Consider the following 16,149-nt stretch of genomic DNA (forward strand, 5'->3'; position numbering starts at 1 on the left):
GGCTGTGTTTAAGCCTGCACACACCCACGGGGCAACGGAACTAGCCCCATAACCATGTAGTGAGTTCAGATCTGCCTTATGTGCCAGCCTGTCTCTCCCCCGATATGATGAAATGGAAACCGTCCCCAGGCTCTCAGCCACAGTACACCCTAAACTGCTTCGCCCACAGAGAGGTCGACGGTAGCTAAAGCACGGTTTCTCTACAGTGTTGTTTCTCCGAGTTAGAAAGCTAGCTGTTAGACTTCCATGCAAAAGTGGGGCCGCAGTCCTAGCTTCATGGAGCAAGTGGGGAGTCGTGTTCTGGCTTCTTCCGGGGCCTGGGTCTCACAAGGAAAATGCTTTTGCACTCACTTGCAGTGCGCTCACGCATGCACACAGCAAAATGCGTCCACCCTGAGGCATGGCTCTTTTAGCCGAAGCAGGAATTCCCTACAGAGTTGTTCCTTTGAGTTAGGTGGTTGGCTTTAGGCCTGCAGGCACCCCCGGGGCAAGGGCACTAGCCTCATCAACCAGAGGTGACTTGAGAGCTGCCTTCCGCACCGGCCTGTTTCTCACTCCATTTCACGTCTGGGACCCTTTCCCCGGTCTCTCGTACACGAGCAGGGTCAAATTCCTCCTGCTTCAGGAACGGCAATGTTAACTCAAGCGCAGTCACTCGAGAGGATTGATTCTTGGTGTTAGTAGCCTGGGAACTAGGCATCCAGGCACACAGGGTACAGCAGTGCTAATCTCCTCAAACAAGAGGTGAGTCGACAGCAGCCTTCCTTCCAGGCCTGCTTCTCACTCCGAGTTACGTTTAGGTTCCATTTCTCATGCTTTCACAAAAACACACAACAGATGAAGTGCACGCTCAGGAAGGGCGATCTTTGCTGAGGCACGGGTTCTCTACAGTTTTGTTCCTTTGCGTTGCGTGGATGGCACTGAGGACTCCACGCACACACGGGAGAGCCGATCTAGTTTCCCGAAACAAGAGTTGAGTCCATAGGGGCCTTCTGCCCATGCTTATTTCTCCCTCCGAATTCGGCTGGGACTCCTTCCCCAGGTTTGCACTCAAGCAGACTTGAAAATGCTGCCACCCTGTGGAGAGGCGAACGAGCTGAAGCTGGGGTTCTTGAGCGGCTTCTTTCTGCCAAATCAGTGTGGAGCCCTTAGCATTCCTATGCACACATGGAGCCGAAGTGTTAGCTTCAGGTAACAAGAGCTGAGTCGAGAGGAGCCTTCTGGCCCGGACTCCTTCTCCCTCGGTTTCACGTAAGGAACCCGTTCCTCAGGCTCTCACCCACGGTAGCCTGGAAAGTGCTTCCTCCCTCAGAGAGGTGGATGGTAGCTAAAGCACGGTTTCTCTACCGTGTTGTTTCTTCCAGGGAGAACGCTAGCGATTAGATTTCCATGCAAAAGTAGGGCCGCAGTGCTAGCTAAATGAAACACACGGGGAGTCGTCTTCTGCCTTTTGCTGGGGCCTGAGTCTCACTCGCAGAAACTTTGGACTCCCTTGCAGTCCTCTCATGCACGCACACAACCAAATGCTTCCACCCTCAGGAGCGGCTGTTTGAGCTGAAGCACGGATTCTCTACCGTGTTTTTCCTTTGAGTTAGGTGGCTGTCTTTCAGCCTGCACACACACCCAGGGAAACGGTACTAGCCCCATAACCATGATGTGAGTTGAGAGCTGCCTTCTGTACCGGCCTGTCTCTCCCCCGATTTTACAAAATGGAAAATGTCCCCAGGCTCTCAGCCACAGTACACCCTAAACTGCTTCGCCCACAGAGAGGTCGACGGTAGCTAAAGCACGGTTTCTCTACTGTGTCGTTTCTTCGAGTTAGAACGCTAGCTCTTAGACTTCCATGCAAATGTGGGGCTGCCGTGCTAGCTTGGTAAAACACATGGGGAGTCGTGTTCTGCCTTTCGCTGGGGCCTGAGTCTCACTCGCAAAATGCTTTGGACTCCCTTGCAGTGCTCTCACGCACGCACACAACAAAAGGCTTCCACCCTTAGGAGCAGCTGTTTTACCTGCAGCTCGGATTCCCTACCGAGTTTTTCCTTCGCGTTAAGTGGCTGTCTTTAAGCCTGCACACACCCACGGGGCAACGGAACTAGCCCCTTAAGCATGTAGTGAGTTGAGAGCTGCCTTCTGTACCGGACTGTCTCTCCCCCTATATTCCGAAATGGAAACCGTCCCCAGGCTGCCAGCCACAGTACACCCTAAACTGCTTCGCCCACACAGAGGTCGACGGTATCTAAAGCACGGCTTCTCTACAGTGTTGTTTCTTCGACTTAGAACGCTAGCTATTAGACTTCCCTGAAAAGTGGCGCTGCCGTGCTAGCTTGATGAAACACATGGGGAGTGGTGTTCTGCCTTTCGCTGGGGCCTGAGTCTCACTCGCAGAAAGCTTTGGACTCCCTTGCAGTGCTCTCACGCACGCACACAACAAAATGCTTCCACCCTCAGGAGCAGCTGTTTTACCTGCAGCACAGGCTCTCTACCGAGTTTTTCCTTCGAGTTAGGTGGCTGTGTTTAAGCCTGCACACACACCCTGGGCAACGGTAGTAGCCCCATAACCATGATGTGAGTTGAGAGCTGCCTTCTGTGCCGGCCTGTCCCTCCACCGATATTATGATATTGAAACCGTCCCAGGGCTCCCAACCTCAGTACACCCTAAACTGCTTCGCCCTCAGAGAGGTCGACGGTAGCTAAAGCACGGTTTCTCTACAGTGTTGTTTCTTCGACTTAGAAAGCTAACTATCAGACTTCCATGCAAAAGTGGGGCCGCAGTATTAGATTCATGGAGCAAGTGGGGAGTCGTGTTCTGGCTTCTTCTGGGGCCTGGGTCTCACAAGGAAAATGCTTTTGGACTCACTTGCTGTGCACTCCCGCATGCACACCACACAATGCGTCCACCCTGAGGCATGGCTCTTTTAGCCGAAGCAGGAATTCTCTACAGAGTTGTTCCTTTGAGTTAGGCGGTTGGCTTATGGCCTGCAGGAACACACGGGGCAAGGGTACTGGCCTCATAAACAAGAGGTGAGTTGAGAGCTGCCTTCCGCACCGGCCTGTTTCTCACTCCATTTCACGTATGGGACCCTTTCCCCGGTCTCTCATACACGAACACTATACAACTCCTGCGGCTTCAGGAACTGCAATGTTAGCTAAAGCGCAGTAAAGCTACAGCATTGATTCTTGGTGTTAGTAGTCTGGTAGGCGAATGAGCTGCACCTGGGATTCTTGACAGGCTTGTTTCTTCCCAGTCAGTGTCGAGCACATAGCATTCCAAGCACACATGGAGCAGTAGTGTTAGCTTCAGGTAGCAAGAGCTGAGTCCAGAGGTGCCTTCTGCCCGGACCTATTTCTCCCTTGGTTTCACGTATGGAACCCGTTCCCCAGGCTCTCAGCCACGGTACTCCGTGTAATACTTCCTCCATCTAGAGGTCGACGGCAGCTAAAGCAGGGTTTCTCTACAGTGTTGTTTCTTCGAGTTAGAACACTAGCTGTTAGACTTCCATGCAAAAGTGGGGCTGCCGTGCTAGCGTGATGAAACACATGGGGAGTCGTGTTCTGCCTTCTGCTGGGGCCTGAGGCTCACTCACAAAAAGCTTTGGACTCCCTTGCAGGGCTCTCATGCACGCACACAACATAATGCTTCCACCTTCAAGAGCGGCTCTTTTAGCTGAAGCATGGATTCTCCAGCGAGTTTTTCCTTCGAGTTAGGCGGTTTTCATGAAGCCTGCACACACACCCGGGGCAACGGTACTAGCCCCATAACCATGGTGTGAGTTGAGAGCTGCCTTCTCTCCGGGCTGTCTCTCCCTCGATTTTAGGAAACGGAACCCGTCCCCAGGCTCTCACCCACCGTACACCCTAAACTGCTTCCTCCCACACAGAGGTCGTCGGTAGCTAAAGCACGGTTTCTCTTCAGTGTTGTTTCTCCGAGTTAGAACGCTTGCTATTAATGTCCACAATAGCCAAACTGTGGAAAGAGCCAAGATGTCCACCAACAGATGAATGGATAAAGAAGAGGGGGTATATATATATATACAATGGAATATTATGCAGCCATCAAAAGGAATGAGATCTTGCCCTCTGCAACGACGTGGATGGAACTGGAGGGTATCATGCTGAGCGAAATAAGTCAAACAGAGAAAGACATGTATCATATGACCTCACTGATATGAGGAATTCTTAATCTCAGGAAACAAACTGAGGGTTGCTGGAGTGGGGGCTGGGGTGGGAGGGATGGGGTCACTGGGTGTTGGACACTGGGGAGGGTATGTGTTCTGGTAAGCGCTGTGAATTGTGCAAGACTGTTGAATCTCAGATCTGTACCTCTGAAACAAATAATGCAATATATGTTAAGAAAGAAAAAAAGAAGAAGAAGAATGTAGCAGGAGGGGAAGAATGAAGGGGGGAAAATCGGAGGGGGAAAAGAACCATGAGAGACGATGGACTCTGAAAAACAAACTGAGGGTTCTAGAGGGGAGGGGGGTGGGAGGATGGGTTAGCCTGGTGATGGGTATTGAGCAGGGCACGATCTGCATGGAGCACTGGGTGATATGCACAAACAATGAATCATGGAACACTATATCTAAAACTAATGATGTAATGTATGGGGATTAACATAACAATAAAAACATTTAATAATAATAATAATAAAGAACGCTTGCTATTAGACTTCCATGCAAAAGTGGGGCCGCGGTGCTAGCTTCATGAAACAAGTGGGGAGTCGTGTTCTGTCTTCTGCCGGGGCCTGAGTCCCACACGGAAAATGGGTCTGGACTCCCTTGCAGTGCTCTCACGCACGCACACAACAAAATGCTGCCACCCTCAGGAGCAGCTGTTTTACCTGCAGCACAGGCTCTCAACCGAGTTTTTCCTTCGAGTTAGGTGGCTGTGTTTAAGCCTGCACACACACCCTGGGCAATGGTACTAGCCCCATAACCATGATGTGATTTGAGAGCTGCCTTCTGTACCGGCCTGTCTCTCCCCGATATTACGATATTGAAACCGTCCCAGGGCTCTCAGCCACAGTACACCCTAAACTGCTTCGCCCACACAGAGGTCGACGGTAGCTAAAGCACGGCTTCTCTACAGTGTTGTTTCTTCGAGTTAGAACGCTAGCTATTAGACTTCCATGCAAAAGTGGGGCTGCCGTGCTAGCGTGATGAAACACATGGGGAGTCGTGTTCTGCCTTTCGCTGGGGCCTGAGTCTCACTCGCAAAAAGCTTTGGACTCCCTTGCAGTGCTCTCACGCACGCACACAACAAAATGCTTGCACCCTCAGGAGCAGCTCTTTTACCTGCAGCACAGGCTCTCTACCGAGTTTTTCCTTCGAGTTAGGTGGCTGTGTTTAAGCCTGCACACACCCACGGGGCAACGGAACTAGCCCCATAACCATGTAGTGAGTTCAGATCTGCCTTATGTGCCAGCCTGTCTCTCCCCCGATATGATGAAATGGAAACCGTCCCCAGGCTCTCAGCCACAGTACACCCTAAACTGCTTCGCCCACAGAGAGGTCGACGGTAGCTAAAGCACGGTTTCTCTACAGTGTTGTTTCTCCGAGTTAGAAAGCTAGCTGTTAGACTTCCATGCAAAAGTGGGGCCGCAGTCCTAGCTTCATGGAGCAAGTGGGGAGTCGTGTTCTGGCTTCTTCCGGGGCCTGGGTCTCACAAGGAAAATGCTTTTGGACTCACTTGCAGTGCGCTCACGCATGCACACAGCAAAATGCGTCCACCCTGAGGCATGGCTCTTTTAGCCGAAGCAGGAATTCCCTACAGAGTTGTTCCTTTGAGTTAGGTGGTTGGCTTTAGGCCTGCAGGCACCCCCGGGGCAAGGGCACTAGCCTCATCAACCAGAGGTGACTTGAGAGCTGCCTTCCGCACCGGCCTGTTTCTCACTCCATTTCACGTCTGGGACCCTTTCCCCGGTCTCTCGTACACGAGCAGGGTCAAATTCCTCCTGCTTCAGGAACGGCAATGTTAACTCAAGCGCAGTCACTCGAGAGGATTGATTCTTGGTGTTAGTAGCCTGGGAACTAGGCATCCAGGCACACAGGGTACAGCAGTGCTAATCTCCTCAAACAAGAGGTGAGTCGACAGCAGCCTTCCTTCCAGGCCTGCTTCTCACTCCGAGTTACGTTTAGGTTCCATTTCTCATGCTTTCACAAAAACACACAACAGATGAAGTGCACGCTCAGGAAGGGCGATCTTTGCTGAGGCACGGGTTCTCTACAGTTTTGTTCCTTTGCGTTGCGTGGATGGCACTGAGGACTCCACGCACACACGGGAGAGCCGATCTAGTTTCCCGAAACAAGAGTTGAGTCCATAGGGGCCTTCTGCCCATGCTTATTTCTCCCTCCGAATTCGGCTGGGACTCCTTCCCCAGGTTTGCACTCAAGCAGACTTGAAAATGCTGCCACCCTGTGGAGAGGCGAACGAGCTGAGGCTGGGCTTCTTGAGCGGCTTCTTTCTGCCAAATCAGTGTGGAGCCCTTAGCATTCCTATGCACACATGGAGCCGAAGTGTTAGCTTCAGGTAACAAGAGCTGAGTCGAGAGGAGCCTTCTGGCCCGGACTCCTTCTCCCTCGGTTTCACGTAAGGAACCCGTTCCTCAGGCTCTCACCCACGGTAGCCTGGAAAGTGCTTCCTCCCTCAGAGAGGTGGATGGTAGCTAAAGCACGGTTTCTCTACCGTGTTGTTTCTTCCAGGGAGAACGCTAGCGATTAGATTTCCATGCAAAAGTAGGGCCGCAGTGCTAGCTAAATGAAACACACGGGGAGTCGTCTTCTGCCTTTTGCTGGGGCCTGAGTCTCACTCGCAGAAACTTTGGACTCCCTTGCAGTCCTCTCATGCACGCACACAACCAAATGCTTCCACCCTCAGGAGCGGCTGTTTGAGCTGAAGCACGGATTCTCTACCGTGTTTTTCCTTTGAGTTAGGTGGCTGTCTTTCAGCCTGCACACACACCCAGGGCAACGGTACTAGCCCCATAACCATGATGTGAGTTGAGAGCTGCCTTCTGTACCGGCCTGTCTCTCCCCCGATTTTACAAAATGGAAAATGTCCCCAGGCTCTCAGCCACAGTACACCCTAAACTGCTTCGCCCACAGAGAGGTCGACGGTAGCTAAAGCACGGTTTCTCTACTGTGTCGTTTCTTCGAGTTAGAACGCTAGCTCTTAGACTTCCATGCAAATGTGGGGCTGCCGTGCTAGCTTGGTAAAACACATGGGGAGTCGTGTTCTGCCTTTCGCTGGGGCCTGAGTCTCACTCGCAAAATGCTTTGGACTCCCTTGCAGTGCTCTCACGCACGCACACAACAAAAGGCTTCCACCCTTAGGAGCAGCTGTTTTACCTGCAGCTCGGATTCCCTACCGAGTTTTTCCTTCGAGTTAAGTGGCTGTCTTTAAGCCTGCACACACCCACGGGGCAACGGAACTAGCCCCTTAAGCATGTAGTGAGTTGAGAGCTGCCTTCTGTACCGGACTGTCTCTCCCCCTATATTCCGAAATGGAAACCGTCCCCAGGCTGCCAGCCACAGTACACCCTAAACTGCTTCGCCCACACAGAGGTCGACGGTAGCTAAAGCACGGCTTCTCTACAGTGTTGTTTCTTCGACTTAGAACGCTAGCTATTAGACTTCCCTGAAAAGTGGCGCTGCCGTGCTAGCTTGATGAAACACATGGGGAGTGGTGTTCTGCCTTTCGCTGGGGCCTGAGTCTCACTCGCAGAAAGCTTTGGACTCCCTTGCAGTGCTCTCACGCACGCACACAACAAAATGCTTCCACCCTCAGGAGCAGCTGTTTTACCTGCAGCACAGGCTCTCTACCGAGTTTTTCCTTCGAGTTAGGTGGCTGTGTTTAAGCCTGCACACACACCCTGGGCAACGGTAGTAGCCCCATAACCATGATGTGAGTTGAGAGCTGCCTTCTGTGCCGGCCTGTCCCTCCACCGATATTATGATATTGAAACCGTCCCAGGGCTCCCAACCTCAGTACACCCTAAACTGCTTCGCCCTCAGAGAGGTCGACGGTAGCTAAAGCACGGTTTCTCTACAGTGTTGTTTCTTCGACTTAGAAAGCTAACTATCAGACTTCCATGCAAAAGTGGGGCCGCAGTATTAGATTCATGGAGCAAGTGGGGAGTCGTGTTCTGGCTTCTTCTGGGGCCTGGGTCTCACAAGGAAAATGCTTTTGGACTCACTTGCTGTGCACTCCCGCATGCACACCACACAATGCGTCCACCCTGAGGCATGGCTCTTTTAGCCGAAGCAGGAATTCTCTACAGAGTTGTTCCTTTGAGTTAGGCGGTTGGCTTATGGCCTGCAGGAACACACGGGGCAAGGGTACTGGCCTCATAAACAAGAGGTGAGTTGAGAGCTGCCTTCCGCACCGGCCTGTTTCTCACTCCATTTCACGTATGGGACCCTTTCCCCGGTCTCTCATACACGAACACTATACCACTCCTGCGGCTTCAGGAACTGCAATGTTAGCTAAAGCGCAGTAAAGCTACAGCATTGATTCTTGGTGTTAGTAGTCTGGTAGGCGAATGAGCTGCACCTGGGATTCTTGACAGGCTTGTTTCTTCCCAGTCAGTGTCGAGCACATAGCATTCCAAGCACACATGGAGCAGTAGTGTTAGCTTCAGGTAGCAAGAGCTGAGTCCAGAGGTGCCTTCTGCCCGGACCTATTTCTCCCTTGGTTTCACGTATGGAACCCGTTCCCCAGGCTCTCAGCCACGGTACTCCGTGTAATACTTCCTCCATCTACAGGTCGACGGCAGCTAAAGCAGGGTTTCTCTACAGTGTTGTTTCTTCGAGTTAGAACACTAGCTGTTAGACTTCCATGCAAAAGTGGGGCTGCCGTGCTAGCGTGATGAAACACATGGGGAGTCGTGTTCTGCCTTCTGCTGGGGCCTGAGGCTCACTCACAAAAAGCTTTGGACTCCCTTGCAGGGCTCTCATGCACGCACACAACATAATGCTTCCACCTTCAGGAGCGGCTCTTTTAGCTGAAGCATGGATTCTCCAGCGAGTTTTTCCTTCGAGTTAGGCGGTTTTCATGAAGCCTGCACACACACCCGGGGCAACGGTACTAGCCCCATAACCATGGTGTGAGTTGAGAGCTGCCTTCTCTCCGGGCTGTCTCTCCCTCGATTTTAGGAAACGGAACCCGTCCCCAGGCTCTCACCCACCGTACACCCTAAACTGCTTCCTCCCACACAGAGGTCGTCGGTAGCTAAAGCACGGTTTCTCTTCAGTGTTGTTTCTCCGAGTTAGAACGCTTGCTATTAATGTCCACAATAGCCAAACTGTGGAAAGAGCCAAGATGTCCACCAACAGATGAATGGATAAAGAAGAGGGGGTATATATATATATACAATGGAATATTATGCAGCCATCAAAAGGAATGAGATCTTGCCCTCTGCAACGACGTGGATGGAACTGGAGGGTATCATGCTGAGCGAAATAAGTCAAACAGAGAAAGACATGTATCATATGACCTCACTGATATGAGGAATTCTTAATCTCAGGAAACAAACTGAGGGTTGCTGGAGTGGGGGCTGGGGTGGGAGGGATGGGGTCACTGGGTGTTGGACACTGGGGAGGGTATGTGTTCTGGTAAGCGCTGTGAATTGTGCAAGACTGTTGAATCTCAGATCTGTACCTCTGAAACAAATAATGCAATATATGTTAAGAAAGAAAAAAAGAAGAAGAAGAATGTAGCAGGAGGGGAAGAATGAAGGGGGGAAAATCGGAGGGGGAAAAGAACCATGAGAGACGATGGACTCTGAAAAACAAACTGAGGGTTCTAGAGGGGAGGGGGGTGGGAGGATGGGTTAGCCTGGTGATGGGTATTGAGCAGGGCACGATCTGCATGGAGCACTGGGTGATATGCACAAACAATGAATCATGGAACACTATATCTAAAACTAATGATGTAATGTATGGGGATTAACATAACAATAAAAACATTTAATAATAATAATAATAAAGAACGCTTGCTATTAGACTTCCATGCAAAAGTGGGGCCGCGGTGCTAGCTTCATGAAACAAGTGGGGAGTCGTGTTCTGTCTTCTGCCGGGGCCTGAGTCCCACACGGAAAATGGGTCTGGACTCCCTTGCAGTGCTCTCACGCACGCACACAACAAAATGCTGCCACCCTCAGGAGCAGCTGTTTTACCTGCAGCACAGGCTCTCAACCGAGTTTTTCCTTCGAGTTAGGTGGCTGTGTTTAAGCCTGCACACACACCCTGGGCAATGGTACTAGCCCCATAACCATGATGTGATTTGAGAGCTGCCTTCTGTACCGGCCTGTCTCTCCCCGATATTACGATATTGAAACCGTCCCAGGGCTCTCAGCCACAGTACACCCTAAACTGCTTCGCCCACACAGAGGTCGACGGTAGCTAAAGCACGGCTTCTCTACAGTGTTGTTTCTTCGAGTTAGAACGCTAGCTATTAGACTTCCATGCAAAAGTGGGGCTGCCGTGCTAGCGTGATGAAACACATGGGGAGTCGTGTTCTGCCTTTCGCTGGGGCCTGAGTCTCACTCGCAAAAAGCTTTGGACTCCCTTGCAGTGCTCTCACGCACGCACACAACAAAATGCTTGCACCCTCAGGAGCAGCTCTTTTACCTGCAGCACAGGCTCTCTACCGAGTTTTTCCTTCGAGTTAGGTGGCTGTGTTTAAGCCTGCACACACCCACGGGGCAACGGAACTAGCCCCATAACCATGTAGTGAGTTCAGATCTGCCTTATGTGCCAGCCTGTCTCTCCCCCGATATGATGAAATGGAAACCGTCCCCAGGCTCTCAGCCACAGTACACCCTAAACTGCTTCGCCCACAGAGAGGTCGACGGTAGCTAAAGCACGGTTTCTCTACAGTGTTGTTTCTCCGAGTTAGAAAGCTAGCTGTTAGACTTCCATGCAAAAGTGGGGCCGCAGTCCTAGCTTCATGGAGCAAGTGGGGAGTCGTGTTCTGGCTTCTTCCGGGGCCTGGGTCTCACAAGGAAAATGGTTTTGGACTCACTTGCAGTGCGCTCACGCATGCACACAGCAAAATGCGTCCACCCTGAGGCATGGCTCTTTTAGCCGAAGCAGGAATTCCCTACAGAGTTGTTCCTTTGAGTTAGGTGGTTGGCTTTAGGCCTGCAGGCACCCCCGGGGCAAGGGCACTAGCCTCATCAACCAGAGGTGACTTGAGAGCTGCCTTCCGCACCGGCCTGTTTCTCACTCCATTTCACGTCTGGGACCCTTTCCCCGGTCTCTCGTACACGAGCAGGGTCAAATTCCTCCTGCTTCAGGAACGGCAATGTTAACTCAAGCGCAGTCACTCGAGAGGATTGATTCTTGGTGTTAGTAGCCTGGGAACTCGGCATCCAGGCACACAGGGTACAGCAGTGCTAATCTCCTCAAACAAGAGGTGAGTCGACAGCAGCCTTCCTTCCAGGCCTGCTTCTCACTCCGAGTTACGTTTAGGTTCCATTTCTCATGCTTTCACAAAAACACACAACAGATGAAGTGCACGCTCAGGAAGGGCGATCTTTGCTGAGGCACGGGTTCTCTACAGTTTTGTTCCTTTGCGTTGCGTGGATGGCACTGAGGACTCCACGCACACACGGGAGAGCCGATCTAGTTTCCCGAAACAAGAGTTGAGTCCATAGGGGCCTTCTGCCCATGCTTATTTCTCCCTCCGAATTCGGCTGGGACTCCTTCCCCAGGTTTGCACTCAAGCAGACTTGAAAATGCTGCCACCCTGTGGAGAGGCGAACGAGCTGAAGCTGGGCTTCTTGAGCGGCTTCTTTCTGCCAAATCAGTGTGGAGCCCTTAACATTCCTATGCACACATGGAGCCGAAGTGTTAGCTTCAGGTAACAAGAGCTGAGTCGAGAGGAGCCTTCTGGCCCGGACTCCTTCTCCCTCGGTTTCACGTAAGGAACCCGTTCCTCAGGCTCTCACCCACGGTAGCCTGGAAAGTGCTTCCTCCCTCAGAGAGGTGGATGGTAGCTAAAGCACGGTTTCTCTACCGTGTTGTTTCTTCCAGGGAGAACGCTAGCGATTAGATTTCCATGCAAAAGTAGGGCCGCAGTGCTAGCTAAATGAAACACACGGGGAGTCGTCTTCTGCCTTTTGCTGGGGCCTGAGTCTCACTCGCAGAAACTTTGGACTCCCTTGCAGTCCTCTCATGCACGCACACAACCAAATGCTTCCACCCTCAGGAGCGGCTGTTTGAGCTGAAGCACGGATTCTCTACCGTGTTTTTCCTTTGAGTTAGGTGGCTGTCTTTCAGCCTGCACACACACCCAGGGCAATGGTACTAGCCCCATAACCATGATGTGAGTTGAGAGCTGCCTTCTGTACCGGCCTGTCTCTCCCCCGATTTTACAAAATGGAAAATGTCCCCAGGCTCTCAGCCACAGTACACCCTAAACTGCTTCGCCCACAGAGAGGTCGACGGTAGCTAAAGCACGGTTTCTCTACTGTGTCGTTTCTTCGAGTTAGAACGCTAGCTCTTAGACTTCCATGCAAATGTGGGGCTGCCGTGCTAGCTTGGTAAAACACATGGGGAGTCGTGTTCTGCCTTTCGCTGGGGCCTGAGTCTCACTCGCAAAATGCTTTGGACTCCCTTGCAGTGCTCTCACGCACGCACACAACAAAAGGCTTCCACCCTTAGGAGCAGCTGTTTTACCTGCAGCTCGGATTCCCTACCGAGTTTTTCCTTCGAGTTAAGTGGCTGTCTTTAAGCCTGCACACACCCACGGGGCAACGGAACTAGCCCCTTAAGCATGTAGTGAGTTGAGAGCTGCCTTCTGTACCGGACTGTCTCTCCCCCTATATTCCGAAATGGAAACCGTCCCCAGGCTGCCAGCCACAGTACACCCTAAACTGCTTCGCCCACACAGAGGTCGACGGTAGCTAAAGCACGGCTTCTCTACAGTGTTGTTTCTTCGACTTAGAACGCTAGCTATTAGACTTCCCTGAAAAGTGGCGCTGCCGTGCTAGCTTGATGAAACACATGGGGAGTGGTGTTCTGCCTTTCGCTGGGGCCTGAGTCTCACTCGCAGAAAGCTTTGGACTCCCTTGCAGTGCTCTCACGCACGCACACAACAAAATGCTTCCACCCTCAGGAGCAGCTGTTTTACCTGCAGCACAGGCTCTCTACCGAGTTTTTCCTTCGAGTTAGGTGGCTGTGTTTAAGCCTGCACACACACCCTGGGCAACGGTAGTAGCCCCATAACCATGATGTGAGTTGAGAGCTGCCTTCTGTGCCGGCCTGTCCCTCCACCGATATTATGATATTGAAACCGTCCCAGGGCTCCCAACCTCAGTACACCCTAAACTGCTTCGCCCTCAGAGAGGTCGACGGTAGCTAAAGCACGGTTTCTCTACAGTGTTGTTTCTTCGACTTAGAAAGCTAACTATCAGACTTCCATGCAAAAGTGGGGCCGCAGTATTAGATTCATGGAGCAAGTGGGGAGTCGTGTTCTGGCTTCTTCTGGGGCCTGGGTCTCACAAGGAAAATGCTTTTGGACTCACTTGCTGTGCACTCCCGCATGCACACCACACAATGCGTCCACCCTGAGGCATGGCTCTTTTAGCCGAAGCAGGAATTCTCTACAGAGTTGTTCCTTTGAGTTAGGCGGTTGGCTTATGGCCTGCAGGAACACACGGGGCAAGGGTACTGGCCTCATAAACAAGAGGTGAGTTGAGAGCTGCCTTCCGCACCGGCCTGTTTCTCACTCCATTTCACGTATGGGACCCTTTCCCCGGTCTCTCATACACGAACACTATACCACTCCTGCGGCTTCAGGAACTGCAATGTTAGCTAAAGCGCAGTAAAGCTACAGCATTGATTCTTGGTGTTAGTAGTCTGGTAGGCGAATGAGCTGCACCTGGGATTCTTGACAGGCTTGTTTCTTCCCAGTCAGTGTCGAGCACATAGCATTCCAAGCACACATGGAGCAGTAGTGTTAGCTTCAGGTAGCAAGAGCTGAGTCCAGAGGTGCCTTCTGCCCGGACCTATTTCTCCCTTGGTTTCACGTATGGAACCCGTTCCCCAGGCTCTCAGCCACGGTACTCCGTGTAATACTTCCTCCATCTAGAGGTCGACGGTAGCTAAAGCAGGGTTTCTCTACAGTGTTGTTTCTTCGAGTTAGAACACTAGCTGTTAGACTTCCATGCAAAAGTGGGGCTGCCGTGCTAGCGTGATGAAACACATGGGGAGTCGTGTTCTGCCTTCTGCTGGGGCCTGAGGCTCACTCACACAAAGCTTTGGACTCCCTTGCAGGGCTCTCATGCACGCACACAACATAATGCTTCCACCTTCAAGAGCGGCTCTTTTAGCTGAAGCATGGATTCTCCAGCGAGTTTTTCCTTCGAGTTAGGCGGTTTTCATGAAGCCTGCACACACACCCGGGGCAACGGTACTAGCCCCATAACCATGGTGTGAGTTGAGAGCTGCCTTCTCTCCGGGCTGTCTCTCCCTCGATTTTAGGAAACGGAACCCGTCCCCAGGCTCTCACCCACCGTACACCCTAAACTGCTTCCTCCCACACAGAGGTCGTCGGTAGCTAAAGCACGGTTTCTCTTCAGTGTTGTTTCTCCGAGTTAGAACGCTTGCTATTAATGTCCACAATAGCCAAACTGTGGAAAGAGCCAAGATGTCCACCAACAGATGAATGGATAAAGAAGAGGGGGTATATATATATATACAATGGAATATTATGCAGCCATCAAAAGGAATGAGATCTTGCCATCTGCAACGACGTGGATGGAACTGGAGGGTATCATGCTGAGCGAAATAAGTCAAACAGAGAAAGACATGTATCATATGACCTCACTGATATGAGGAATTCTTAATCTCAGGAAACAAACTGAGGGTTGCTGGAGTGGGGGCTGGGGTGGGAGGGATGGGGTCACTGGGTGTTGGACACTGGGGAGGGTATGTGTTCTGGTAAGCGCTGTGAATTGTGCAAGACTGTTGAATCTCAGATCTGTACCTCTGAAACAAATAATGCAATATATGTTAAGAAAGAAAAAAAGAAGAAGAAGAATGTAGCAGGAGGGGAAGAATGAAAGGGGGAAAATCGGAGGGGGAAAAGAACCATGAGAGACGATGGACTCTGAAAAACAAACTGAGGGTTCTAGAGGGGAGGGGGGTGGGAGGATGGGTTAGCCTGGTGATGGGTATTGAGCAGGGCACGATCTGCATGGAGCACTGGGTGATATGCACAAACAATGAATCATGGAACACTATATCTAAAACTAATGATGTAATGTATGGGGATTAACATAACAATAAAAACATTTAATAATAATAATAATAAAGAACGCTTGCTATTAGACTTCCATGCAAAAGTGGGGCCGCGGTGCTAGCTTCATGAAACAAGTGGGGAGTCGTGTTCTGTCTTCTGCCGGGGCCTGAGTCCCACACGGAAAATGGGTCTGGACTCCCTTGCAGTGCTCTCACGCACGCACACAACAAAATGCTGCCACCCTCAGGAGCAGCTGTTTTACCTGCAGCACAGGCTCTCAACCGAGTTTTTCCTTCGAGTTAGGTGGCTGTGTTTAAGCCTGCACACACACCCTGGGCAATGGTACTAGCCCCATAACCATGATGTGATTTGAGAGCTGCCTTCTGTACCGGCCTGTCTCTCCCCGATATTACGATATTGAAACCGTCCCAGGGCTCTCAGCCACAGTACACCCTAAACTGCTTCGCCCACACAGAGGTCGACGGTAGCTAAAGCACGGCTTCTCTACAGTGTTGTTTCTTCGAGTTAGAACGCTAGCTATTAGACTTCCATGCAAAAGTGGGGCTGCCGTGCTAGCGTGATGAAACACATGGGGAGTCGTGTTCTGCCTTTCGCTGGGGCCTGAGTCTCACTCGCAAAAAGCTTTGGACTCCCTTGCAGTGCTCTCACGCACGCACACAACAAAATGCTTGCACCCTCAGGAGCAGCTCTTTTACCTGCAGCACAGGCTCTCTACCGAGTTTTTCCTTCGAGTTAGGTGGCTGTGTTTAAGCCTGCACACACCCACGGGGCAACGGAACTAGCCCCATAACCATGTAGTGAGTTCAGATCTGCCTTATGTGCCAGCCTGTCTCTCCCCCGATATGATGAAATGGAAACCGTCCCCAGGCTCTCAGCCACAGTACA

Source organism: Halichoerus grypus, chromosome 3, assembly GCF_964656455.1.
Source record: "Halichoerus grypus chromosome 3, mHalGry1.hap1.1, whole genome shotgun sequence".
In the NCBI taxonomy this organism is placed as follows: Eukaryota; Metazoa; Chordata; class Mammalia; order Carnivora; family Phocidae; genus Halichoerus; species Halichoerus grypus.